The sequence below is a fragment of the Oryx dammah genome, unplaced genomic scaffold (genome assembly GCF_014754425.2).
Source record: "Oryx dammah isolate SB20612 unplaced genomic scaffold, SCBI_Odam_1.1 HiC_scaffold_10, whole genome shotgun sequence".
Lineage (NCBI taxonomy): Eukaryota > Metazoa > Chordata > Mammalia > Artiodactyla > Bovidae > Oryx > Oryx dammah.
The window spans coordinates 80,724,298-80,730,297 of record NW_024070194.1 but is presented as its reverse complement, the minus strand read 5'-3'; the positions used below and the strand labels follow the sequence as shown (position 1 = coordinate 80,730,297).

General features: G+C 49.5%; 1 protein-coding gene across 7 annotated transcripts in view; it reads left to right on the top strand.

The window, feature by feature from the left end:
• The first annotated feature begins 2,004 nt into the window (after positions 1–2,004).
• Positions 2,005–6,000, top strand: part of PLCB4 (phospholipase C beta 4) — a 478,191-nt gene continuing 474,195 nt past the window's right edge. For 5 of the 7 annotated variants that reach the window (XM_040248318.1, XM_040248317.1, XM_040248319.1 and 2 more), the window contains exon 1: positions 2,138–2,261. The gene's annotated coding sequence lies outside the window, so the exon portion shown is untranslated. Of the gene's footprint in view, positions 2,027–2,137; positions 2,262–6,000 lie in introns of those variants that run through there. The other 2 variants (XM_040248315.1, XM_040248320.1) reach the window with 2 other exon arrangements.

Sequence of the window (6,000 nt, the reverse complement as noted above, 5' to 3'; positions counted from 1 at the left end):
AGCAAGGGCTAAGTGATACACTATATTTGGGAGAACTGTGTACTAAATTAAGTTCCACTGTTAAGACAGTCAGGACACACAGATGACATCTCGCTCATCCGTCAACCGGTGATACGCGGGGAATACAGGAACTTAAACAGGAAGTCCTTCAGAACTGGGTTTGAAATTAACTACTCTACTTATTGGCTGTGTGAGCAGTTGGCTGGGGCAAACTGCTTAGCTCTTCTAAATCTTAAATATAAAATAGAGAACATAACTAAAATACTGATAAAAGTCTGATCTGAGGGCCAGCAACAACATCACCTTGTGGGAGTCGTTACAAACACAGAATCTGCGGTCCCACCCCACACCTCCTGAGTCAGAATCTGCACTTTGACAAGTTCTCCAGGTGACTCGGGGGCACATTACAGCTTGGGGAGAGCTATCAGCGCCCCGGCGTCCTCAGGATCACTACATCTTGAAGACCTCCAACAGGGAAAAGTCCCACAGCTTCCTCCTGTCTCTCAACTCGGTCTGGGCTATTTTTCTGGGCTTGCTCAACATGCAGACAGGCTCGGCGGCTTCCAGCTTTTCTTAGGGCCCAGCTCAAACTGCAATTTAGGGTTTTAGCAGGAGTTGTCAGCGGGCCCTCAGCCCCCTCCGCTGAAAGATGCCCAGTTGGTCAACTTGTAACTACCCTCCTCTCAGCTCTGCCTGCAAGAGGTCAGGCTGTGCCAGAGGAGCAAGCCTTTGGGGTCTGCAGTCGCCTCTCGTCCTCGGGGCCTGGCTATGGTTCGCGCCCACATCCTGCTCTCACCCCTCAGCCCGCAGGGGCTGCCAGCCAGGCTCGCTCTCTGCTCCCGGCCAGCGGGACCCGCTCCCGGGCTGAGCATGCCCAGTGTGGCCGCGAGTGCGGCCCGGTCCCCAGTGCGCAGGTGCCACGTCTCCGGGTTTTGGTGGCCGCCGGCCGGAGAAGGAGGCGGAGTGGCCTCAGGGAGGAGAGTCCTCCCGGGAGGGAGTCCTGGAGCCGCGAGTTGTGAGGGTCCACACAAAGGGTGATGCTGGAAGGAGCGCCGTGTAACCCCTTTAGTGTGGGTGACTCGGAGTCACCTGGGGCCCGAGCTTACGCCCCAGCATCTCGGGGACCGGCGTCTGGGGGGGGGGGGGGCGGGGGGGGGGTTGCGTCCCTGGGTTGCACTTGGGCGAAGACTTTTTGGAACCACTTTATCTTTCGGTGCCTCAGTTTAAGGCTCCGGGGCAGGGGGCGGGGTGGGAAGGAGAGAGTGGAATATTTGCTTTGGAAGATTGTTTCAAGGATTCCAGGAATAAAAAGCGTTTAGGACCGTGCCTGAAGCACTGTAAGCGCCTGAGGTGTTTCTTAAACAAAATATAAACAAATAAACACCCCCACCCCCGCCAACAACTGTAGGTCGTCAGCTGTCGCTGGATCTGATCCCTCTCCACTCTTAAGCCCCTACCGCCGCCCCGGGCCCACGGCCCGTCTCCCTCCGGATTTCCTCACTCCGCACAGGTGCTGCTCGGGAGGCGCCCCCCTGGGCGCCCCCCGACCCGGCCCCGGGCCTGCCTGGCGGCGCCGGGAGCCCCGGGGGCGACCGGGGAGACCCCGCAGAGTCCGCCGCGGGGCGGCTTCCCGGACGCCCCACCCACCGTTTCCGGGCGAAGCCCTCCACCCGGCCGGCCCCAGGCCCCCGGCGCCAGGGCGCCCCGCGCCCGCCGGCCCCCTCCCTGCCCCGCGGGATCGCGGCCGGCCCGGCCCCTGCCCACCCCCAGCCGGCCGGGCGCGCCGCACTGGGCATGCTCCGTAGCCCGGGCAGGTTGGGGCTGCGAGGCGACGGCTCGGGATCCGGAGCCGGGAGGCGAAGACGTAGAGGGAGACTCGGGGGCTGAGCCAGGAGAGAGCGGCCGGCCGCTAGGGGCGGCGGGGCCCGGGGCCGGGGCGCGCCGAGCCGGCGGACGGGCGCAGCAGGCCGGCACGGCCCGGCGGCTTGGCCGGGGGCGCCCGCTGAGACCCGGGCCCCTCGTGGAGGTGAGGACCGCTCCGGGGAGGCAGGGGCAAGGGCGGGGGCGGGGCGGGCGAGGGGCGGGCTCGCCGGCCGGCGCGGTCCGGGGCGGAGGGGCTGGTGACGCGGGGAGCAGCTAGTGAGCCGCACCGCACACAGGAGCTCACACACACCCGCGCGCACACCCGCGCGCGCACCCACTGGAGCTCCAGGCGGCGGCCGCGGCCGCATCTCCGGCAGCAGCTCCGGGCAAAGTGACAGGTAGGAGAAGGCTTTCCGAGTCCCGCCCGAGGATGCTCCCTCCCGCCTGGGCCCGCGGGGCTTGTTTGTTCCCGGCGGGTGCGTCCCGGACGCGCGCGCGCGCACCCAGATGCCCTGCCCCGGAGCCGGTGCGGTGCCGGGCGCCCGGAACGCGCCAGAGCTGGGGGTCCGCGCGGCCGCCCCTCCCTCTGCAGTCATCGCCTGTTGGGTTTCCGTAGACTCTGTCCAGACATTCGCTGCTTCTGGCTGGAAATAGCTCGGCTCGACGTGTATATGATTATTTCGGTTGGAAATAGTTGGCACGGTGCACCGCATGTAAATGTGTATGCGTGTGGCTCGCCTAACCTCTTCTGGGGAAATAATAGGTATGATTGATTGACCATTTCCACTTAAAACAGCACTGATAGGGTGGCACTCCTTGGGGGCAGTGTTCCAGCTTCCTAAGATAATATAAAAGATGGAGACGAAAAGTGTCTTCAGAATTTTAAAGTTGCCTTTTTCTTAACTAATTAGACCCTACGTAGTACTGTTCTCCCTGTGGACTTTGTAGGCAGTTCTGTTACGGAAGTATGAAAATACTGAATCTTTGAGTTTCCCAGTGTGTTTCAGGGCAACTTTATCTAGAATCATAAAACTATCATTTTTTTTTTTCTGGAGAAACATGCAAATGCACATTATAGTTTCATAAATGTGCATGCGTTTGAGACATGTCTGACTTCTCTAAAACTTTTGAGGTGATTCTACTTCTTGTTCTAAAGCACATGTTTGAAATTTAATTTTGGCCAAAACATCCATGAAAGGTCCATGGATTTTTACTGAAAATGTGATACATGGTGGCCTGTAAATTAAGTTACGCGTGTTTAGAGATAATCTAATAATTCTGTTTAATTATGTTTAAATAATTATTTCATTGGCAATAACGTCATTCAGACTTTAGCTGTATGATATCTAATACAGAGATACAGTTTCCCCTTTAAAGGGAAATCAGATTCATAAACTGACCAGTAGAAGCAACTGGTGACTTTACCTGGGCAGTTAACAAAGTGTCTGAGGAACTGTGTTCTTCATAAAAAGTCATATTTTATCTGTATGTGTGTGTAAAATCTTAACTTTATCCATCTAGTTTTATCGAGACTCTTTTCGAGACTCATATATATTCAAAAATATATGCTTGAAACAAGAACCGAATATTTTGTTTGCTTTAAACTTTGGTGGCCTAAGTTATTGAAATCAGGTAGAAGAACAAAAATTTATCTGGGCAGGGCCGTGTGATTTAATCTGCCTTATCCGTGTTATGTAATCTAACATGTTGTGTTTTGATAGGACAGTCTTGCATATTTTTCAGCTAGTCTTTTAATCATCTTCCTTTTGACATTTAATAAATGATGCCATCTTGGGAGAACACCTGTTTTCATAAAAATTCACTTTTTAAAGAGAAAAGATTTGTTTTTGAATTGGCATTTTTATGGACATGAGACTTGCTGCTGCAAGTGGTAACCCTTTGCATGCAATGTATTGTAACATATGTGAAGGTACCTCATATTTGATTATGGATTACGTTTTCCTCTAATTGCATTATTACTCAACCATTCCAACTTAGTTTTGATTTAGCTTTGATGATATCACTACCTAGCTCTGAATTAATCAGCAAAAATGCTATTCTACAAGTAACTGTCAAAACAAAATTTCCAAGACTCTATTTGATCACTGGGTATACGTGAATATGTGTCAGGATAATGCTACCTTTATTTTGCAAATGCACACCCACACAGAGAGCTTTGTTCTAAAATACTCTTTTACTAGTTTTATATTGGTGTGCCTGAACAATGTGATTGATGTTAAACTACTTCTGTGCCCTGGAATCTTAAGAAGCTGTGTTTTTGCCTTATGAGATGGTGAAACAGGAAAGTTTAAAAAGTGTTCAGGGTTACCAGAATGATTTTGCAGAAATGGATTTTTAAATCTGTATCACCTCTTTGAAATGTTTCATCCCCCCAGTGGAGATTTAGCCAGTGTTTTGGCCCTCCTATTTTGTCTTTCTTAAAGAGCAAATCCAACACCTTTAGATTAGTGCATACTGCTGATTTTAGCAACGTGGGACAGTTATATTTGGCAATCCAAATGAATATGGTATTTTCCTAGGATACTACCAAAATCCACTTTGGGGTTTGATTTATTAAGAACTAATACAATGACTCAGGCTTGACTAATATTCAGCTCTAACCCGCTTTGCAAGTTAAAATTGAGGTATAATTGAGCTTTAGCACTGATATTTTCCTGGAACCCATCACATGGCATGCCAGTTTGTGAAAAGATGTGATCAATAAGCCTGTTTCTGGGTTTAGCATCTGCATTTTCTCCCCCAAACTTTCAGGTGTAGCTGGCAAGCTTAAATTATCCAATTCATTCATTCTATTAATTATATCTGAGGACTTAAAAAAGGAATACATTAGTAATTAGGTGCCAAGGTTGTTTTTTGCTTTAAAAACCTTATGTTGTGAAGACAATTTATCTTTGTGATCACAGTTCTTATGTAATATAGTCACAGGAAAGAAAGTTTATGTATTTTGCATATTCTCCACAAATGTCTTTAACAGTAAGCTCAAGTATTTTGGGGAAGGTAAAGATATTCTTTGAAACTTAAGGTTATTGAGCAGATCATGAATCAATTTTCTTTGTTTTTGACCACTTGTAAACTATGGATGAAACAACATGTTTATTAGCACGAAGGGCACAGGTTTTTAATAAGCTGTCATCTATCACAGTGAGTCCTGTAAAACCAAGAACTTGTGTGTTTGATATGCAGAATGAGGTCAAGGACTAGTGGAGATGCTTTAATGATCACAGTTGGTATTTCATGTCCAGACTGAAGTTTCTAAAATGGTTGCTTTTGCCCTTATAATGTGAACTTGTGGGCCTTTTTACTGCCTGTCAGAAAGACTTACCTACCTATGCTGCTAAGTCACTTCAGTCGTGTCTGACTCTGTGCGACCCCATAGACGGCAACCCACCAGGCTCCCGGGTCCCTGGGATTCTCCAGGCAAGAACACTGGGGTGGGTTGCCATTTCCTTCTCCAACCTACCTATGAGAAAATCAGTACCTCTCTTCATTGCTGAGTCTCCGTGGCTTTACCTTCTGTGAGGATACTGTCTAATTCTCAGTACTGTCCAGGCTGCATTTTTCTATTTGTACTGTTCAGGAACTATAATCGCCCTGTGTAGGCCTACCTTTCATTCCTTAATATTAATTTTTCTGTTTCATAGTTTCTCTTTTGATCAAGCCTTCTCCTTGAAAGTAGAACTACTTCCTCAAGGTATATTACTTATCTAGTTGTGCGTGAGGATTGGAATATTTCCTGCCATATCAATAAACAAGGATGCCACAGTCCTCAGTGATGCCAGCTTCCAGGGCACTCAGGAAGAAGAATCCCTGTAATCAGTAGCCATTAGGCTGCAGCCACTCCCAACAGGGGAGCCCTGAGGAACTCATGATGTGAAACACAGGATATTGGCCCCAGAAAGCGAGACGCATATGACAGGAATGATTTCAGTAAGCCCAGACTTACTTCTGGAGTAGACAGCCGCTAAATTCCTTAACTTGAGATATCTGGTTTTCTTTCAGCTCAGTTCAGTTGCTCAGTCTCATCTGACTCTTTACAACCCCATGGACTGCAGCACTCCAGGCTTCCCTGTCCTTTACCAACTCCTCGAGTTTACTCAGACTCATGTCCATTGAGTT